Raw genomic sequence first — 11,415 nt, 5'->3', positions numbered from 1 at the left:
TCAGAAAACACGACTGACACCATCCTCCAGCCTAACCTGTGATTTACTTTGTGTTGTTCTTCACCCTCTTTTCTGGTTCTGCTCCACAGAAGTCCCTAAACAGAACTCTGCTGGGAGGGGTCCCAGAGAGGAAGATACTGAGAAGGAAGAGCCAGATCTTTAACTCAGAGGGCCCTGGAAGGGCTGGGAATACATTGACAGCAACAATTTGGCCTGGTTAGACCTGCATTTTGGGTGACAAAACTAGTCATAGTTTTCTTTAAGCACTGAGCATCTGTCTAGGCCAGTTGGGACAGTCATCTCAACTAGTGATGACCCTTGCTGTGTTTGAGGACAGTAAATTCAACCACATTCAGTCTCGGCCATAACCAAAGAAGAAAGGAAGGCATTTTAAGTTGACATATGAAGGGGCTCTCTCGTTTCATGTCCCAGGCTCACCATTACCTCAGCCAGAACATTCCCTTTCCTAACAGGAGGATGGAAGTCAGAGACCCGTGGGGAAGATGAGGACAAAGTTTTACATCATCCCCCTTATCGTGGACAGTGTGCACATTGGTGACCCCGATGATGACACAATGCATAGGTTGTGGCATGCAGGAGAGGCTGGGTGGCTGTTTCAGGCTGAATTGAACTAATTGTTCATATCTTGGCTGAGTCACAGGAGCCTCTTCCAGTCTTCAGCTCTGTATGATCCAGATTGGATCCAAATCCAATCTCTCAAGTGGCAGGCCAGTGATGGATTTCAGAGAAGAACGTAAGCTTCAAAAGGGACTGAATAAGGGTGCTATGTTCCCATTGAGGAAAGCTGACAGAATAGCAAAGCAACTGGCTATTTAAATATTTTTTTCAGTCTCGTGTTCTACCTCGGGCCCCCACTGCCTTCCTTATCATGTTGGCAAGCCTCACTCAGCAAAACCAACTCTCATTCTAGTTCTTGAACTGTGGGAGCCCAACACTCTTCTTGGGGTCTCCAGAATGGTCCACTGGCCACTCCATGGGAAGGAAATCTCTTTCCTTAAACCTCCTCACCCATATTAGACAAACCTTTTCTGGGGTCCACCCTTTGTGGTCCCAGTTTCTGGGAGACATGGCCGTCCACAGCAGCTGCCACATGGTCACTGTGGCCACCTGCAGGGACAGGCTCACTCTGCAGCTCTCTGCTGCATACAATGGACTCATTCTGCTTGTTAACCCTTGGATCACACCCCTCTCCCCAAAAGGCTGTGGTTCCTGCCCTGTGACTCTCCTTCTTCATGATTCCTTAACAGGTACCAAACCCTTCGATTTTATTAAGAAACATGGCACGAAGCCATGCTGCAGCTTCCAGGTAGAGTTTATCTGACACGCCTGGATGAGTGATTCTGGCATTTATCATAAGGGATAATGGGTTGTTTCTGGGAAGGGCAGAAATATGGGCAGAAAATGTCTGAGCTCATCAACTCTGCCCTGATTCTCATTTGATCTGTTATCAGCTAATAGAATCTCTTGACCTTATCCCCACATATTATGGTAGTTCCTATTTGGGGGCCTCTAAACACAAAGTCACTTGTTATAGCCTGACAATAACTGTTATTATCATGATCTCCTGCTCTAGCATCCTTAAAGTAGAAGCTGGGAATTGCAGAAATCTCGAACATCAGAATTAGATGAACTTTAAGCTGAAATAAAAAGATTTGGAAGATGCTGATGGGGGTGCATTTGGGCATTCTGAAGGTAAAGGAGACTGGGTTGAGATACCCAATGTGGTAGGTTATTAGACAACAGTTATACATGTCAAATTTTATTTTATGATGAACATCTCCTTGGAGTCTAATGTGGGTTGGTACATGGGGTCCAGAGTATACTTTTTTGGAAGGTCCACTTCTTCTTTGCCCTGGAAGAGCCTTTTAGCAGGTTAATATGATGCAAGTAATCTGTATAAGGTAAGAGTAAATATTACAAACATCAATGTCTGGGCTCATATCGCTAATGACTTCAGGGCCTACTGACCTCAGTTTAGGAGGGTGAAACAGCAAAATCCTCCTCATTAAATCCCCAGGAAATGGTTGGCATGGGATGGGGAAGGGATTGTAGTCCCTTTTAATCTCTAGTGTGGGGAAATTTCTATTTTAAAAAGTTATCCAAGTATTACATAAAAATCATCTTTAAAAGTTAACAAAGGAATTTCAGGAATAACAGTAGTCCCTTGCCTCACCTCTCTCTAGTCTCATTTCCCAGGGACAAACACTCTGAGCTACTTTAGCTATTTCTAATAACATGTATTTCTGTATTCTGAATGGAGCAGTATGCACAGGCTAACATTTCTTGCTTTATCTGTTCTAGATATGCATCTGTTGATTTATTGTTAGGATGTATGAGGATTTAGCTTTTTCCCTGTTTTTATTTATTTATTTGTTCTAATTTGTTATACATGATAGCAGAATGCATTTTGATTCAGAGTACATTTTAGCTTTTTTTTCCCCTCCCCATAAATCTTCTACCTGAATCTCCAATTTCTCCTCTCTTCCCACAGGGCTAGAGTGTGAGGTGGCATATTATAAACAGCAGGTGTTCCAGATCCAGACTGCTTAGGTTTGAATTCCAGCTGTGTGACCTTGGACCAAGTGCTTAAGCTGTCTGTTCTTTAGTTTCCTGTCTTTAAAATAGAACATTGACAATAATAGAACATAGGTTGAGAGGATGATTGGGTGAGACAGGCCATGGCACATAGTAAGTGCTCCATAAGTGTTAGCTTTTAATTAGAAATTTTTGGCTAATTCAAAATTCCATGTTTAAATTAACATAAATACATAAATGATATTCCCTGATGATAATTCTCACTTTTTCTTCTTGTACAACTTCTGTTTTCCTGACTTTAATCACTGCATGGCTTTTTCACTTGCTTAGTTTTCTGGGTACCTATTAGAAATTCTCAATTTCTCCAAAAGCCTCTCAGTACAAAACCATGTCAAGTAATCTGTCACCTCTATTTTTCCCTACTGGGAACTCCTTCTAGAAAGTTTCCATCTGCCTGTGTCTTGTGATCCTCATGCTGTCTTTGCTAGAGACATAGCAATCATCTTAGAACTACTCTCCACAGCATAGTCACAATTCCTCTGCTTCTCATCCCTTTTGAATTCCATTTTCTCACTTCTATGTCTTCCTATTTCTTGTCTTACTCCCTCATTTTGGTGGAGTACATCCTATAGTGTGTTCCAGAGAAAGGCTCATGGAAGAAAATTTATGAGATTTTGTAAGCTGAAAAATGTCAACTATTACTCAACAGCAGGTTAGAAAAGAGAACTGGGGATTCCACTATTTGTTTTGCAGAGTTTTAGAAAAACCGCTTGTTTTAAGATTTGTACTTTATGCTGATCTCTACTATGCTTTGCATTCTCAGGCCTGGAATCTTCTTCAATTCTTTCTCTGGAAAGTATAGCTAATAATAGCATCATTGTAAGAATTAAATGATTAAATGCATGTAAAATATTCAGTAGGTGTCCTGCACATAGTGAAATTCAACTCAGAAAATGCTATTATAATTTCTTTCAATCCTTAGCATTGAGTATAACTCAAGTCATCTACAGACAGGAAGAAGATATAAGAGCCAGCAGAATTATTGCACTAACTGGAATATTGCTTTTTAGGAGACAAAAAAAAAAAAAAAAGAAAAAAAAGAAAAGAAAAGCTACCTGGGAAGTTGAGATGGGGGATTGCAAGTTTGAGCCCAGCCTGGAAAACATAGTGAGATCCTATTGAAAGAAAGAAAGAGTGTAAGCAAATAAATAAGTAAATTAGTTCTTCAGACCTTGAGGTGAGAATGAGTGCACAAATGACTATCTTGTAATAGTGGATATTTGGGTTTTTTAATAGAGTGTCTCTGCTTATCCACATCATTCAGAATGTTAGTCCCTTTTTCCTAAATCTTTGGTGAATTCTGTGCTAAAAATACTCCTTTCCCATTTGGTGCAGTGAAATGTCATATCCATTAAACACCAACATACCAAATGCTGCGTGCAGATCCTCAACCAAGCAAACCCAAATCAACAGGAAATTGTGATCTTCTTCAGCTTGTTTGTCCTGCACATCTCAACAGATTAGTCTGAGGGGTAATTTAAATTTTAATTGTTATCTTAGAGCTACCTTATAATATATGAGGACAAAGAACTCATCTACTATAAAGAAGGGTCAAGATCTCCAAACTTTGAAGTTGGAGTTTTTCCCTTATTGCAATAGAGAGCTACAGAATTTTCAGAGCTGAAAAGGGCCTTTGGGGCAATCTGATCTATTTCCAATGTTTTATAGAAAATTGGGCCCAAAGAAATTCAAATGTCTTACCTACAGTAATAGTTAACACTAGTATGTCCTGAACCTTTGGCCAAATTTTTCTAACCAAAGGCTTGATGCCTTGACACATCACCTGTCAGTCTAATGTAATTGCTTATGCCAGAGGCTCCCAAATCTCAGTTATTGGGCTGGTGATGGATTATCAACTCCAGAATAAGTTAAAAAATAAAAGTTTCTGGGTCTCATTCTTTGAAGATTCAGGGGCCCCAACAATCTGTTCATGTAGTTAGCGTTGTAAGTGATTCTGGAAGGCACCTAGATTGGGGAGCCAATATTAACAGAAGTCAATGTTTTACGTGTACTATTTTCTGCTGAGATTGTCCTATCATGATTTACAGCTAATGCCTAGACACCTGCAGTCAATCTAAATCAGAAGAAGTCCTGGGCCACTAAGGAGCCTCTAAGAGTCTAATCTGCAAAGCCAACCTCAAGTTGATGAGAGCAAAAAGCGGGGTAGCTGGGCCACTATTGCCAGATGGAGATTGATCTGAAATGGAAGCAAGTCCAGGAAGAGAACAGAAAATCATCTAGGAACACTGGGTCTCTTGTCTCCCAGGCATGGAAGACCACTAAATTAGAATTGGCAGCTTGACTTTACTTGGGAAAACATCATTTTGAAACAAAGGCTATCAGTTTAAATATTTTAAAACAGAATATTTGAGAGAATACAATTTTAAAATGTATATAGAAAATGTAACAGTGAATCATCATGAATAATAGACCAAGACAGGAGATTGCATTTTGTCATGTTTTGCAAAATAAGAGCTGGAAGGGATCTTTGAAACCTTTTAGTGAAGGGATTTTAGATGCATCTAGGGGTGTGGCCCTTCCTGAGTAACTTTAGCTCTCTGATAGAAGTTGTCAATAGAGACCAGAACTCCTGCAGATGACATCTGTTGTTTTGTTCAGCATTCTTTTTTTTTTTAAAAAAAAATATAGTGCTATAGTTTTTACTTTAGGGAATCACTCTTACCTCACTCTACTGAAGTGAGACAGTTCTCTTATTTGGTTCCCATCCATGGGTTCCAGAAGTAGGCAGGGGGCGCTAAAGGTGATCAATCAGAATTTTCTATCCTTAGCCACAACAGTTGTAGCAGGGCTAGGTGCTGGGCCAACAAGCATCAGCCCTGAACTTTTGCTAGGAAAAACTGGGAAAGAGTAGTTTCCAGTCTTTCTGCAGGGTATGGCTAACTGGTAGGACTAATGTTGGAGCTGTTAGTGGGCATCTTTCCACCATGGAAAGGGAGACTGACTAGGAGGAAGTCAACACCGAGGAAAGAGCTAAGAGTTAGAGAATGACAGAACAGAAATATAGTGTGAGTCTCCAGGCCAGTACCTCTAAAGGTATATGCACTATATATTTCAATTAGTACAGTTAAGTTTTAGTAACTTACCACCAAAAGAACCTTGACCACCATGACTCCTCAGGGATCAGAACCTGGGGTAGAGAAATGGTCATGTGTTTTGGGGAAAATCCTGATAATTATAATACATCCATGAAGAATGGACAGGGCTTGGGAACAAGAAATAGGAATATGTTTTTTCCCACTGGAACATTTCTAGTTGAGAATAACATAAGCTAGTCTAGGGAAGTCGGCCAAAGTCACATGTGTAGAACATACTAAAATTCTTCTGAGTTCAATTCTGTCTTCTTTTAGAAAAAAAAAAATGTTCAATTAATTTTTTTTTAAGTTAACAGGACTGGGGATGTGGCTCATTGGTAGAGCACTTGCCTCGAATGTGCAAGGCCCCAGGTTTGAGCCCCAGTGTGTGTCTCCCCTAGCCCCTGCTGCAAAAGTTAAGGTACACATCACTTGTTAATACAACTTTGCTAATGGATACAGTGTGGTAGGATTGCTTTATTTTATCTTTCAGGAACATCTGGCTTTTATTGACACAAAAGTCAGACAGAAATTTGAAGAGCCTGTTATTCACATTGTTCCCTCCTCTGATATAAACACTGACCACATTTCAACAAAAGCAAGTCTTATTAAAATATAGGTGATTTTCTAGAGGCTGAAGTCCCTCCATGTTTCTCAGTAAGAACGTGCGCCTTCCGTAGCACCTGACTCCTGCCATCTTCCTTCTGTGTTGGAGCACAGACACACAGCTGGATGGTCTGTTCACTTGACCCTGGACACCTACCTGCCCCTCTTTCTGTGGAGTAGCTTTGTCTACTGATGGAACCACCTGGGTTTTTGCTCCACTTCTTCTTCGGAGAAGTCCACAGGCATCCTCAACTCTCATAGAGATGCATGCACAGTATACAGCAGTCTCCTTCATAGAACTTGGATGCAGGCTCTCAGTCAGACTGGCTTAATTGTGTGTATGAGGGTAAATAATTAACCTCATCAGTAAAATGGAGGTATTTCAAGTAACCACCTTCTGGGATAGTTGTGAGGCTTAGCAGGATAGTTGTGCCTGCTCTATGACTCATTATTCACATTTTACAGAATGACTTTGATTAACTTGCCCAAGGTCATAAAGCAAGTAAGTGATCAAACTGAAAGGCAAAGCCAGACTGACACTAAAGCACATGACACTACTATGTCTGCTGACCCAGAGAGAAATACTGGGGGTGCCAACAGGATCCATCTATAGGCAAAATCATGGATCATGATGTTATACCCCTATAGAATAGACTTTGCCTCTTTAAAGCCCATGTTTTGCATGTTTTTTATCTTCAATGCAATTGAGTTTCTTGTGTCAATAGGTACAAATACCCACCAGTGGCCCTATGCTACTAGAGACACTTCAGACTCCAGAGTGGGGTTTCTGTCTACCTGGCAGTGTACACAGTTTTGAACTTTTAAAATATATTTGTCATTAGGCACAAATGTCAGGTGCCACTGACAGAAAACCATCAAAATGAATCTTTTTTTGCTTCTTAACGGGCTACACAATTATGGATCAGTTATTTTAGCTTTCTCATCTGTAAAATAATATTATTGTCATAGAATTATACAGGAAAGGGTAACAATACAGAGAAAGCACTTAGTATAGTGATTGGCTTATAATAAATGCTCAGTAAATGTCATTTATTATGCTTAAAATATTATAGGATATGTCCTCTTAAAGATATTTTATTTAATGTTAATTAGATATATATGGATATATAGGATCAAGGGAATGAAAGATATAGGACCCAGTGCCTGGGATCTGTTACTATTAAAAGGACTGATTTCTGGGACACAGTTTTGCTGGGAATTATTGTTTAAAGCCTCAGTCAGGGAGGATGCTCCCCCTGGGGCATCTCTGAGCAGTGCTGACTGTGATAGATCTGCATTCTTCTCTGGGGATAAACATTTCAAAGGGCATAGACTTTCTGAAAGTGCTGGTGCTAAGTTTCTTGCCCTTTTATTTTTTATTTTTAGGTGGACACAATATCTTTATTTTTTATTTTTATGTGGTGTTGAGGATCAAATCCAGTGCCTCATGCATGCTAGGCGAGCACTCTACCACTGAGCCACAACCTAAGCCCATTTCTTGCCCTTTTTGATCTCCTCATAGTCATTAAGTTAGTTTCCATTCTTAGGTAATCCATATCCAGGATTCTTTGTAGGGCTAGGAACTTCTGGTAGAGGATGTGACTGCTTCTCAGGAATGTTGAAGCTGCTGGGCTTTAGCTATTTGATTTACATCACTCCTATGGACCCTCTACAAGGTAGGACTGTTCAGAAACTTTGCAGTCTGTGGAATAGAAGAGTCATTAATTTATGTCTAGGACACAGTCCTGACCCTCAAGTGTATGTCCCAGAAAAAGAGATGGACATCAATAACCAGCCACAATACAAGGCAGAATGAGTTATGAGCCTTGCTCAATGTAAAAACAATAGGCTGGGAAAGCTGGAAGAGAAATCACATCTAATTGGCTGGATGAGGAATCAGACTTCAAAACATAGAAAAGTAGGGGGAGGGCATTAAAGGTGGTGGAGCAGCCTGGGCCTAGGAGCATGTAGGTTCTTGGATGATCAGGGACTAGCAAACTACAAGGGTAACTACACTGTGGGCAGAGTGGAGGATGTTGGAGTAGAAGGGCCATTTAAGTCTTCAAAATGTGGCATCCCTGGAGGCCTAGATGCCTTTGGCACCAGTCATATTAAAATGCCTTTACAATCTACATTATGAGTGACATATGAAAGCTGAGTTGAATGCACTGAGTTGTAATTAGCTAGTTCACTGCATGCATAGATATGGTCCTCGACCAATGCCAATCCAGGAAGAGTTTGGAATCAACTTGTGCCGAGATAAATATAGAACTTGAGACATTGTCACCACAACTAAGCATATAATCATTTACCTAGTTATTCCTTCTTATTTTAATTTCAAAACTATTGGTTCACAACACAATTGGAAATACGTTAACCCAAAATATATCAGATATCTTTTAATTTCCATAGTTCAAAACTTTTTTTTAATACACTGGAGTTTTTTTTTTTAATTGAGAAGCTCTGATCTGGTTGAAATAATATGTTTAGAAAAAATTCTAGGTTGAGATAGAGAAAAGAGTAAACTTGAAGATGAAGCAATAGAAAGGAGTCTAAAAACTGCAGACAAAAAAAAAGAGAGATTGAAATAGCTAGCACATACCGTCATATCTATAATACAGTAAATTGGGCTTAAACTTTCTGACTTGGAGATAGTTTTTAAATTTTTTTTGGAAATGTTATTTATTTTATTTTTAATTCATGAGTGCATTTAAATCACAGAGCATAATGGTTTTCATTGTGGCATATTTGTATATGCATATCACATACTTTGCCCAAATCCACTCCCGCCACCCCCCAACCTTCCCTTACCCCCACTCCATTCCCCACTTGAAGGTAATTCTTTGGCAAGTATAGCTTCTCCTCTTTTTTATCTTCCAACCCTTTACCCCGCCCTCTCTCTCTGCCCCTCTGTGATGGATGTGTTGCACTGCCCAGGTCCCCATTTAGGAATAAGGGTTATCTTCCCAGCTGCTGGGAGTGCTGCCAGAAGATGGTCCTCGGCGTTCTGCCATCTTTGAGGATTGCCTTGGCTAACAACCACCTCACACAAGGCCATGCTTCTTTCCAGGGACAAGTTGCAGCTGATGACTAACCAACAAGAGGGTTAGGTATCTATGAAGGCTGGTCTCCTTGCTCTAACTTGGGGTATCTGGGAAGAGACCTCCCAGTTCCAGAGCTCCTTTCAGGGTTTCCTGAGGCTCCAGTTGGAATTGTGTCACAGCTGAGCTTCTCCCTCTGCCCAGTCCTGCTTCCCACTCCTCCTTCCCGGATGTGGACCTCAAGAATGCTTCCTAATGAATGTTTGCACATTAACGTCTCAGAATCTGGCTCTCAAGCAGCCCAACCTGGAACACCACACCCCCAGTCTTCCTATCACAGTCCCTCCCTGCTTGCCTCTCCTTCCTTCGTGTTCTCCCTTCTCCTGTTCCTTCTTCCCACTTACTCCTTCCTTCCTTTCTTTCTGTTCTCTCTCTTAGACTATGTCGTTTCTCACCTGGGCTTCTTTCTCAGCTTCTACATCAGATTCTTCTCACTTTTCCTACCAGTTTCCTCTGCTTGTGCAGCACATGTCCACCATGGCTGCTCCAAAATGGTGTCTTCAGCTCCTCGGTCACCATCATAGTAGCATATGCTCTTGGCACCCCACCCAGATGCCCTTTTCTGGGCTGGGTACTCATCCTGCAGCTATTATGGGTATTGGTCAATGACAGTTCATGTGCACCCTTCTCTGGAGGATTGTCTCCCCTGGAGCTGCCTGGGAGGTTATGCCCTGCACCCTTTGTTTGGCCAGGGGTGGTCCAATGAGGGGGTACACCAGACCATCCTCCATTCTTAATGTGGGACACACTCTGTGGTCCAATTCATGCTCAAGTCTCCTTAGGATCAGTCTAAGACCAGCCTTTTCCTGACTGTTCAGCATCTTCCCCTGCCCCATTCAGTTCTCACTCCCTTATGGCTCTATCCTGAGAGTATTCCCTCAACAAACCCCTCTGCTTTTAGGGAGGCTGATTTAAGATCAACACCTTTCAAATCTGGTACCTGGCTAATTGACCCAGCCTCTGCTGGCCTAATTTTAAATATCCAGGAGAGAGAACTAGTGGGGTTCAGGTTAATGCAGCCCAACTTCTTGACTGAATATCTGGACTAGGAGTTCACTCCAGCTCCAGTCATTTGCAGCTAGAGTGGGGAATGGAGTTATAAGACAGGGTGGATGGAGGAAAGGGAGAGGGGGCAACTCATAGAAAAGGGTGGCCAATTCATATGAAAGCTGACCTACCACATGCCATCTTCTTCAGTCTGCCTTAGCTCTGTTTTCTCTGTTTGTCTCCTCACTTTCCCTCTCTCTACTTGTCTATAGTGCCATGTTGGGGTTGGAGAATGACTTTTCAAAAGGTAGCACTGTGTGATGGAGCGAGAACTGGGCTGAGAATCAGGCTGAGAATCAGAAGGCCTAAATGATAGGCCTAACTCAACCAGCAGCTCTGGGCCTCAGGATTTCGGTAAATTAGAGTCAGTTTGCTGAATTCGATGTTAATGCTTCTCTGAAAACTTAACAGGGTAGAATATACGTTTTAATCTCTGGATCCCTAAATTCGGCACAATGCCTGGTACAGGGTAAGAACACTGATATATTGTTAAGGAGTTACCCTTTAAAATGAAATGAATTACATTAAAACATAAGGTACAGTGTGACCCAGAAGTGCAATATTCTAGATGTGGAGACAATTAGCAGTAACCATCACTTGATGAGTACTCACATGTACCAGTTCTCTGGTAAACATTTTATGTGCTTTTTTACTGCTATTGTGTAACAAATCACCACAAAACTTAGCCATTTAAAGCAACCATTTTATTATGCTCATAGAGTCTATGGTCAGGAATTTGGACAGGGTACCATGGGGATGGCTTGTCTCTGCTCCATAATGTTTGTGGCCTCAGTTGGGAATGTCTAAGTAGGATCTTGATGTTGGGGGTAGGGGATGCTGGAATCAGGAGGTATCCACTCTCAGGACTGGTGGTCCATGATGTCTGTTGGCCGAGACATCAGCTGGGACAATAGACCAAAGCACCAACATGTGATTTCTCCATGGGGCTTGAG

Source organism: Marmota marmota, unplaced genomic scaffold (genome assembly GCF_001458135.2).
Source record: "Marmota marmota marmota unplaced genomic scaffold, marMar, whole genome shotgun sequence".
In the NCBI taxonomy this organism is placed as follows: Eukaryota; Metazoa; Chordata; class Mammalia; order Rodentia; family Sciuridae; genus Marmota; species Marmota marmota.
This window is presented reverse-complemented; position numbering follows the sequence as displayed.